An 11587-nucleotide genomic window follows, 5' to 3' on the forward strand; every position below is an offset into this window, starting at 1 on the left:
TCACCTCCCCCACATGGACCTGGGCCTTTCACTTGTATGTCAAGCTGTATCGCTTTTGTTCCCCACTGTGTTTTATAATGCAGAATTATTTCAAAGATAAAAAGCAAGTATTAGTATCTTTACGATGTCTAGGGGATGCACACATGACCCAGTAGTTGGTGTCTACTGTGGTCAACTCTTTCAGGCCAGGAGTCTGACACAGAGCGCTGGGCAGCAGCTATATCTGTGAGTCTTGAAAATAAAGCTTTAGCTTTCCTTAAAGGGGGAAAACCTGTACCGTAAAGTCCATTAAGATCTGGCCACTAAAACAAACAAACAAACAAATAAAAAATAAAAAAAACAAGAACAAAACAAAACTCCTCGTCTCCTGATTCTCTGCTTGGGTTCTGAAATGACATATCCAGTAGAGTTGGCGACAAAGCTACAGTCTCTGTAGTTTGGCTTGACATTTTTCTGAGTTATATTTAAAAGATGTCACTAAGCAGGTGACACATTCTTTTCACTGTGTGGATACAGATTTCCCTGCATTCAAGGTGTAAGATGCCAGTTTTTGTAAACAGGACATGAATGCAGGGCATAAATAAGGTATTATTGCACCAGGGATACTTTTCCCCTTTCTCCTCGCCCACTCTCTCCAAGGGTGTTGAAGCCTGTGGAGATTTATTTTGATGAAGGTAAGTTGCTTCCAGTTATCAGGCAGTAAACATGTTCTGTTATTGTTTATTCTTTCAGCAGCTCTGAAAGGTGGCATCCAAATGCTTGTGTTTATAATAGGCACGAATAATGAAAAGCCATTCTTTGCCAGTGATGTCCAAAGCTGTGATTTACCCCTTGAGAAAGGGAAATATTAATGACTGACAGCTCAGGTGGTTTTGAAGATAACAGGTCATGGGACCATAATGGCGAGACTTGAGACTTTCTGGTTTGATCCCGGGAAGGACGGGCTACAGATGGAAATGAATTTGCATAAATGCATACTGTGACCACTCTGGACCTCAAGGTTCTGGCCAATAAGAGGATGTGCGGAGCGGAGTCATACATGATCTTATATTACTCTTCCAAATGTGTTTGTGTGTTGAGTATGGTCTATGTGTAATCATAGGGCAGTATGTGTCTTGATTACATCCATGTACAGATAAAAAGTATCCACAAGGGGTCCTCCATGGATCTGGATATGATACTTGTCACTTGTGTGTCCTTGAGAGCACTCTGGTACTTGTCCAGGCCTCCACAGGTGACCACTGACATAACAGTTCCAAGTGAGTTCTATTTATTTAAATAGAAAGTCACAGAATGCCTAGAAACCAGATGTCTACATGTGGATAATAAAGATATGTTTTCATGGTAGTAATGATATGAAAATGGGTGTTTACAGCATTGTAGTGAGCTGTTTAAGATGTAGTTAGAATCTGAGGGACACGTGGGTTAGGAATATTTAGAGATAGAAGGATATGTCAAAGAGAGTTCAAGGGGATATCTTCTAAACTTAATCTTGCATGATGGGCCCAGGATAAAAATAACCTCTCTTACGGATGTCTCTCTATAAAAATGGTTTATTTTTACTATATCTGTTGTTGCTGGGAATTGAACCTAGGTTCCTCCCCCCCCCCAGTCCTTCCTGCACTGGGCTATAAAGTAAGTGCTTTAAGTTTTGTAGGCCCTGTGGTCTCTTGCAAATGCTCTACACTCATAGCACACAAGGGTCATAGTGAACAACTGGTCATAGCTACTCTGCAACAAAACTCCATTTTATTTAATATAAATTATTTACAGTTTATTCACTTTGTATCCCAGTCATATCCCTCTCCCTCTTCTCCTCCTACCACCCTCATCCTCCTCCCCTGGCCCACTGATAGGGAGGTCCTCTTCCCCTACTATCTGACCCTAGATTATCAGGTCTCATCAGGACTGTCTGGATCCTCTTCCTCTGTGGCCTAGTAAGTTCAACAAAACTTTATTTAGGGGCTGGAGAGATGGTTCAGTGGTTTCAAGCACTCCCTTCTCTTGCAGAGGACCCAGATTCAGTTTCCAGCCTTAACGTGGCAGTATAACTCCAATTCCAGGGGATCAGGTGCCCTCTTCTGGCTTCCATGGACACTGCATGCACGTGGTACACACTACACAAACTCATAGATGATTTTCTTAAAGTCAAAGAAAAAAGAAAACAAACAAACAAAAAACCCAACCCACCTTATGTAAGACAAGCACAGTATCAGACGTAGCCTGTGGCCGTTAGCTTATCAACAGTAGACAAAGATGAATCTCATCAACTACTAAGGTCTTAACTGTAGTACTCTTTCTGTCCATCTTCCATTTTAGACTTCACAGATTTTTTTATACAGTACACGTGTATAGACCTGTGACTGTGCGCAAGAATAAACTGACCATTTCTCTATAAATACTTGTAATTCACAGGCAAATTGGTCCAGTTCTAAACTATACTTTCAACTGACTGTGTGAAGTTTTCCTGTGGTTCCAGAGTTGGGAGGTCGGGGCTTGGTGAGAACAGTTGTATCAAGATGTCAGCAGGACCCACACCCCTCCACATTCTCAACTGTTGAGTGACTTTTCGTGGGAGTCTAGTTCTGTTCATTCTAGAAAGAGAGGGCAATGAAGAAACACACTGTTCTACCCAAGCCCAGCTTGGAAAGCTGATGAGTTTATTGTGTTACTTACAGAAATGTAAGCAGCTCAAGCTATCCTGGGAAGACTTTCTCCCATTCCCAGCAATTGTCCTCAACTTCTACATTCTGAGGGAAGGCTGAGGCCTCCTGAACCTTCCCCTCACACCACAAGAGAATATTAACAGGCCCAATCTTGTCAGGGCCATCTGCCCTGATTCAAGAAGTCAAAGATCAAGTCCACTCCAGAGCAGACGGCCACATGCTATGAACCAGTAACTGACAGAAGGTGGTGGTGCTTGGTTGGCTAGGGTCACACTAGTAGGCATGGATTATCTCCTACTGAGCAGGCCTCAAGTTCTGTTAAGCAGTTGTTGGCCACTCCCAGGATAAAAGTGCCACTGTTGTGCCACTGGAGATATAGTCCTAGGATGATATTGTTGTGGTTCATAATTTTTATAGCTGCACACGACTATGGAATGCCTTTCTCCCTTGGCAACTGCCAAGGTACCTTCTGATATTATTAGAACTAGTTCTTAGGGAGGAGGGTTCCCTGCCAGCTCTAGCTTGATTCCTCCCCATGTCCTGTGACTGAAGTGTATGGTGTCTTCAGCAGTGGGGAAGTTTCCTCAAGTTCCTTGCCCCGCCATGTTTATTGCTTCTCTATGAACAATAGTTTGGAAATTGAAACAACCTAAATGTCCTCCAACTAATGAATAGATGATAAAAATGTGGTATACAATGGAATTTTATTCAGCTATAAAGAAAAAGGTAACAATAAAATTTGTAGATAAATGGATGAAACTAAAAAATATTATATTGAGTAAGGTAACCAAGACCCAGAAAAAGAAACATCATGCTCTGAATCTTTAGATTTGAATATATAACCCAAAGAAACCTCATAAGCCAGGAAAGTAGAAAGGTCCATGTTAGGGGGCTAGTGGGAGAAGGAGTTATAGTTAGGGAATATAGGAATATGTATATATATACACATATAATCAAGAATTGATTATAATATGATCAATCTATCTCTCTTCATCTATCATCTATCTAATTTATCTATCAATCATGTATCTATTGTCTATCTATGTATCTTAGGTTTAATTAAAGTTACATCATGGGGTAATAATGCTTCTCCCCCAAATCATAAACTATTAAAAACCCCAGTGCCAGGCATGGAAAACCTTCCTTGGAGTTGTTGGTCAGGGAAGTCCAGAAACTCCCCAAACAGAATTTATTTCCTGTATATAGTCTCTCTCTTTCCCTCTCTCTCTCCCTCTCCTTTTCCTCTCTTCCCCCTCTCTCCCTCTCCATTCCCTCTCCCACCTGTCTTTATTTTTCTCTCTCATTTAGAAAACAACCTTTGAGGTGATTCCTCATCCACATTTTATTTGTCTATTTTTATTTTTTAATTTATTTATTTTTGTTTTTGTTTTGACACAGTTTCTTGATGATTTGGTACTTACAAAGCAAGCTAAGCTGCCCTAAGCCCCAGGGATCTGCTTGACTCTGTGCTTTTGTCTGTTTTTGGATGACAAGCATGAACCTCTACAGCTGGCTCTTTATTCCCCTAGGGTTTGGGGTCCTCATGCTTGCAAGGCACACACTTTAGTGACTGGGTTGTCTCGTCGGCCCATGAACTCTTTTCTGATCTTTTAGAGGAAGAAGGGCTCCCTCTCTGCTCTCTTACCATTATTCCTTATAGTATACTATTTTCAGAACATAAAAGAACGTGACTTCTTCCTGTCTCTAGCCTGTCCGTAGTATCAGTCTACATCACGCTTTGGGCTATGGCTAATGCTAATTCACGGCCTTCCTCCATTCTTTCTTGCGAGTGGCTTTCGGTCAATAATGGCATAGCAGCTAGCCTACTGCAGGAAGAGGCAAACACGGATCCCTGGAGAGCTGATCTTCTTAATTCAAAGAACAGTGAACATTTTTCCTGAGAGCCTGGGGCCTACTTAAGTCTTAGTAGCTGAGCCCTTTCTTTCCTTTCTTCTTTCTTTCTTTCTTTCTTTCTTTCTTTCTTTCTTTCTTTCTTTCTTTCTTTCTTTCTTTTCTCTCTCTCTCTCTTTCTTTATTTCTTTTTTTTCTTTTCCAATCAGATATCCAGCACTCACTGTTCTACCTGCATTAGTGGTTTCCAACCCTTTCATGACTAAGAAGAAACCTATTAAATATTCATTGTGAAATTTCTCAAAATGGACAAGAGTACTGAGAGTGAAAACAGTAACCATGAATCCCCTCATAACATTTACATAGATTGAACAAGTTAGCTTCCTTTCCTAGTTTATTCATCTTTCCCCTCCACAATTTAACATCTCAACGGTCATCTTTCCTTTTAATGGTAGAACATGAGGTTAAAAGGATGCACTTTGGTGGGAACAATAGATCTGAACCTATCTTTTGTCCTTATAATCCTGGGATTTTAGTCTTTGAAGATTTGGCCAGAAGGTTAAAACATCAGGAAAAATAAAACTACAGGTGAACCTGCAGTCTTTTCACTTCTCGAAGCTTTGTCCTTATCACCTCAAGCAGTAAGTCGAAGCCTTGTTCCTGGCTGGGACAAGAAAAGAGAAGGTGGCTGAATCCCACTGTTTTTTCTGGGTGTTTGGGGGAGCTGGGCCAATTCATTGTTTCAAGTATAGCATCTCTGTAAGTTCAGAGTAACGGTTGGTGTGTAATTAAAGTTGCAGAAGGTAGGGTGTGCAGAAGGCAGCAGGGTGAGCCAAATTGTGTGGCCTCTTCCGAAATTTCCTGCTTTTCATTGCAAATACTGGCATTTTTCTGAGAACTTGACTATATGTTTATTGAGAGAGACTTCTTTTCAGTCCCTTTGAAACATCTACCAAATATATTTTGGAATGTGGCAAAAAAAAAAAATTACAAAAACAAGCAAGTCCCATATTTCAAAATTGATTTTGTGGTATTTACTTCATTTGTTGTGTATTCTTTTCCTTTTATCTGGGCACCTTTTCATCTTTATTAGACTTGATTACCTAATTCTGCAGAAGGGATGGTAATGAATGTGGCTACTTTATTTATCTGTGTGTCAAGTTGACATGTGTTCTTTGATTATTAGAGGTAGCGAAGCTGGCAGGAGCATGAACTTGCTTTAATTTGAATTTTGAAAATAAAATTAAAGAAGCCAGGAAGAGGGAAAGAATAATTTTCCTTTGAAACTTTGTCCCTGCCCCAAGATGTATAGCAATTTCTCTATTGTCCTTAGAGTTCTTAAAGATATGAAAGGATTCACTTCTAAAGTTACTGAGAAAGAGGACCAGAAAAATAGGAGACAGGATAAAACACTCAAACACTTGAGCTTAATTCCATTTCAGAATAACAAGGAGAAAGAAAGCACATTGCAGAGCAAGGAGAAGGGCTGTTAGCACACCTTCTCAGTACCAGCTTCCTGAGGCATACAAGCCAGGTGAGTGGCCTTTAAAAGATGTGCTGCACACTACAACTTGGCAAAACAAATTTATTTTACAATTATTTTTATTAATTACAGTTTATTCACTTTGTATCCCCCCTGTACCTCCCTCCCTCCTCCCCTCCCAATACCACCCTCCCTCTTCCCTACCCGTGTCCCTCTCCCAGTCCACTGATAGGGGAGGTCCTCCTTTCCTTCCCTCTGACCCTAGTCTATCAGGTCTCATCAGGAGTGGCTGCATTGTCCTCCTCTGTGGCCTGGTAAGGCTGCTCCCCTCTCAGGGGGAGGTGATCAAAGAGCAGGCCAATCAGTTCATGTCAGAGACAGTCCCTGTCCCCATTCCTATGGAGGCCACTTGGATACTGAACTGCCATAACTGTGTGCCCCAGGGCATCAGAGACTGGGTTTCCCTGTCGGGAGAAAACCCCACAGGGAAGGAAGCAAATGGGGACTGACTTCAGCTCAAAACAAATTTTTCAAACAGAAGGAAGAAACCACAGCTACAAAGCTCTTTGGATTTGGGTTTGGGGTGCTGCTGTTTACATGGGGTCACTTCCCAGGTTCAGTTCTCCTCATGCACATGGCAGCTCACAACCATCTATAACTCCAGTTGCAGAGGAGCCAACTCCCTCTTCTGGCCTTCACAGGCCTCAGGCGTGTATGTGGTACACATATATACATTAAGACAAACACTCATACACATAAAATCTAAAGTTGTGTCACCTGGGGCTGAAGAGGTGGCTCGGTTGGTCAGGTGTTTTCCATGCCAGCATGAGGACCTGAGTTCAGATCTCCAGCATACTTGTAAAGGCTGGGTACAGCGCCACGTGTCAGCAGCCCTACCGAGGTCAGCCGAGGCGAATGGTGAGCCCCAGGTTCAGTAAGAGTTCGTGTCTCAAAAGGACGAGGTGGAGAGTGAGAGAGGAAGACAGCTGACATTGACCGCTGCCTTCCACACGCACACATGTATGTGCACATGTATCTGTCCACCTGTACATGCGCATGTGTGTGCTAGGCTTCCCCCAACCCCGCCACGCTCACACCCTCTCACACTCACAAACTGGGTCACTTGATCTCTGTCATTGTGGCCAAAGAAGATGAATGAGGATGAGCAGGTGCTGAGAATCTGTCTTTTCTAGAAACAGGCGGACAGGGCTGCTGCAATTGTTCAACTTGCCTTGAGTACCACAGCGTTCAGGCCCTTCCTCTCCTCTCCTTCACCAGCCCTGCTGCCACTTTGTCATGAGCGTTTTTCATAGCCCCTTTCCTCCATCTTGTTTCTGTGAAGCTGATCTCATCACCTCCACGTCACAGATGAGGTCTCCGGGGCTCAAGGTAGCACAGCCCGGCACCTTCTAACAGTTAATAACTGAAGTATCCAACACTGTTACTGACCAGGTGCTGGGCGCGGTGCCAGGCACCCCCCTCGGTGCTCTGTGCGGATTGTCTGATGCACTTCTTCGCTTTTCGTGCTTGAGGAGACAGGCAGGAAGGCAGATCCTTTGCCCAAGGTCATGCATCTGTGAAGAGGGACTGCCAGCCCTGGAACTAAGGCCGCTGCGTCAGAAAGCGGGGCTAGACCTTTAAATGTGTTTGATGCAAATCCCACAATCATATTTGCACTACTCTGTCTGGATCTAGGGACAAGGCCACCAAGCTGGTCAGTGGCTAGGGCACTTGTATCTATTTCTTCCTCGTGATGTTGTTGGGCGCAGCAGAGACTTTAGCAGGCACGATGTGCTTTTCTAGTCGACTCTCGGTGGAAAGGAACCTGCCGCATGTGGAGGGGTGTGACTATGAGAGTATGCGTCTGTGTGCATTGTGCATATGGCCTCCAGCTGTGCAGGCTCACACTCACGAGTTCTAGAACTTCCCTTAAGGACCCTGTTAACATACTGAGTTACTGCCTCAGTCAACTCCCTGGGTGGAATGTTGGAGGAAGACACCCATGCCACCTAGGGACAGACCAAAGGCTTCTCTCTCCAGAATGGTATGCTACCATGATGTACATGAATGTGTTTAGTGCTTTAAACAAAGTAAGTGACCACACATAGAATTTCAGAGCCCCCGATGGAGAGAGGCATGGATATCTTCAAGTGTGCTGTATGTACATGCTGGGGGAGGTTGGTTCAGAAAAGATATTTGGGGGGGGAAGAAAGAAGGGTCCAGACAGTCCTGATGAGACCTAATGGGCTGGAGTCAGATAGTAGGGGAGGAGGACCTCTCCTATTAGTGGACCAGGGGAGGGACATGGCGGGGAGGGAGGGTGGGATTGGGAGAAGATGAAGGAAGGGGGCTACAGGTGGGATGCAAAGTGAATAAATTATGAGAAGGAAGGAAGGAAGGAAGGAAAGAGAAAGAAAGAGAAAGAAAAAGAAAGAAAAAGGTTTCTGAGGCTTCATCTCTCCTCCCTCTTGACTAACTGAAAGATTGTCAGGGGTAGGGCGTTGATCTGGGGGAGCTGTAGCCCCAGGAAAGTGGGTCAGTAGGCTGGGAGACAGGGGACAGATCTCTATTCAGTTCCAGAGGCTGTGCTGTTTGTTGGCGTGGCCTATAGACTCAGCGCCCAGATGTTCCAGTTTTGTAACATTACCTTCACTGTTTAGAACCCAGTCCCCAAGGCCAGAGTCTACACACACACCTTTCTTCATCAGCACTCTGCTGTCCTCACTCTCTCTGTCAGGGCTCTGCTACGATTCTGGGTGTCTGAGGATTTAAGTGTTTTGCAAGTGAGGTCTTACGTGTGCCTAAGTGCAAGCGGATGCCACCGCCCTGTTCTAAGCAGATGCACCCCCTACATGAGGCCGAGTCACCCTCTCTGGCAGGGAGACGTTTCTTCACAGAAGTTTTTTTCCTACCCTCCTTGCCAGTGTGGAGTGCTGTGAGGGGAATGAGGAGCCCAGCTTGGGAACCAGCCCGGGACCCCCCATGTAGTGACTAGGCTTTTCCACCTGAGCAGCGATGCTCCACTGAGCTCTGTGAGGCTTGCACCTGAGGCTTCAGGAAACGTCCTGAAGCTTAGCTAACTGCTGCACAGGGGGGATGAATTACCTACTAACTGTGGGTTCTGGGTGTGCAAAGAAACAGCAGAATCTGGGGCACTGGAGGTGGGGGGAGGGTAGGCATCCTCAGGGGAGGGGCTCACCCGGGATGTGGGATGTGCCGCGCTCCCTGCAGCCATTCTGCATCCCTGGGGAGGGAGAATGTGCTCCTCCTGCTGTTGCATTCCAGCCTGGAGTCCAGGGACCAGGAGACTATAGCCACCACCATCCTTTCCAGCCTTGCAGTCTGAAGGTCATTGAGCTTGAAATCTTGTGTCAAAATTTCTCCTCGACTTTCCCACATTTTATTTCTGAACTCCTTACAACTAATCCCAGGATTTAAAAAAATTGTCCTTGGACTTCCGAGCTTCAAATAGGGGAGAGCCAGCAATGTGGCTTTTGTTTGGCCAGCTTTTATTTTGAATGTATCAGAAAGCTTTTGTGGTGGTGGTGGTGGGAACAGTATACGAATGTATCCCAGCACATTTTCTTTTTCTCTTAGCTAGAGGGTAATACAATTTATCTTTGCAGTTAAAGAAAATCCCCACCCACATCCCGTTCTGAGAAAGTCCTTGACAGGGAACAACATCCTATATTAATAGAGCCATAATTGCTACATTTCATCCCATGTAGGTCTGCCTCTGAAACCTCAATCACATTTGGATAGCGGAGCAGGGCCTCAAACGCAGCAACTAATGTGTGATTCCAGCGAGTGTGCCTCCACCTCTAATCTCTTTATTGAACCCGTAAGTGGAATTTGTACTCCTCTGGGCAGGAACAGGGTTTTGAGAATGACTTCTATGGTTTCCCCTGGTTCCTAAGTGAAGAGTCTAGGATCCTGAAATGTATCGATGCGTTCAGGTTCCAGATGAAAGCTTGAAATCAGAGGGACTCCTTGAGCTCTGTGGTTTTGAGAGAATGCTTTGGAGAGAAAGCTTGTGAGCCCCTCCCCCCCAAGCCCAAGCCCAAGCCCAAGCCCAAGCCCAAGCCCAAGCCCAAGCCCAAGCCCAAGCCCAAGCTCAAGCCCAAGCCCTTCACAGAAACTGCCAGGTGCCGCTAGCATTTTGGCTTTGCTGTGAAGTTGGAACACAGCTTGTTTGGGGTGGTGGCTATGATGTCTTCCTGATGTTTAACCAAGAGTTCCCTTTCAGTTTTCAAAATCAGTTGCTTCAGATGGCTGAGGCACCTGGGCTGTAGTTTGCATAGAATTATTAGCCCATGTCTTTCCAAACTGGCCTGTCCCCAGACTAAAGAAGTCTAATGTCACCCTGTATTAAGTTGAAAAAATAACACTTAGTTGGCCAAACCCCCCCAAAAAAGGAAAGGCAAACAACTCAGGTTTTTCTTTTACTTTTCATTCTCTCTTTCAACTCTTATTCCAGTATCAGGGAGGGGAGGTCACAGTGTTTTCTGTGTGGTGGTCTTGGTTGGCAGCATAAACTTGAGCGTGTCATTATTTTCTGTAGATTGGGCCAACCATGACCAAGCCAGACCAAAGATAGCTCTTGTATCAGTCACCACATCTGTTACCTGCCATCTCTCCACTCATTCCTTCCTTTCGGAGAAGACAAAGCATTTCCTTTCACAGCAGCTGGTGGGAAACAAGCTTGTGTTTGTTGTTGTTGTTTTTCAGTGACAAGAAGAAAGTACATTGACAACAGATGTGGGTAGAGAGGCAACAGGGGACCTGAGTATGTGCTCATCAAGCCCAAAAGGGACCTGATGCTAACCCCAAGCAAAGCCATTTAGCGGCAGCACTGGGAAATGTGTCTGATGGTTGAGTGACCATCCAGGTCCGTGGCTGCCACCTTCATTCTGGAGACCTTTCTTCTAGTTTACAGATAAAGAAAAGAAGACAGACTCGATGTCTTGAGTGTTGTCCTGGGCTGGGCGCCTGGAGAACTGTTCTCATGGCTGACCAGGCAAAGAGCTACCAAGGGGATAATAAGCCAAAAGGAAATTGGTGCATTGAACACTTTTAAAATAAGACACTCAGAGCAACGCTGTTTCGTGTGGCGCCTGTAGAAATTCAAATGTATCAAGTAAGTGAGCCTTGCTGTAATTGCTTACAGCACAGAAGTTGCTACTGTTGCTGGCAGAGAGTTATAAATGTTAAGCCCCTGCATGTTTTGGTCCTGAACACTTCTGTAACTTCTGTAAATGGTATGTTCAGGTGAGGGGTCATTCTTAGAGAAACATGTCCTACAGCCTCAGAGCCTTTATCCGCTCGTTGTTAGAGCTGACTTGTGAAGAAAGCTCTGAGTTTTGCAGCCTCAGTGGCTGTTACAAATCTTGAAAGCAGGACTTTCATGCCACCTTTGTCAAGTCAAATTTTCTTTGGAGCAGCAATCCCCCAACCTCCATTTTGATATCTCAGGGCACCTCTAATTCTTTGATTCCAAACCGAAAACACCTTAGTTCTCAAAACCTTCCACAGATCTTTCCGCTATGACACCCTTTTAAAAAAATCATCATCCTTATTCAAACTTTTA

Source organism: Meriones unguiculatus, chromosome 20, assembly GCF_030254825.1.
Source record: "Meriones unguiculatus strain TT.TT164.6M chromosome 20, Bangor_MerUng_6.1, whole genome shotgun sequence".
NCBI classification, from domain to species: Eukaryota; Metazoa; Chordata; class Mammalia; order Rodentia; family Muridae; genus Meriones; species Meriones unguiculatus.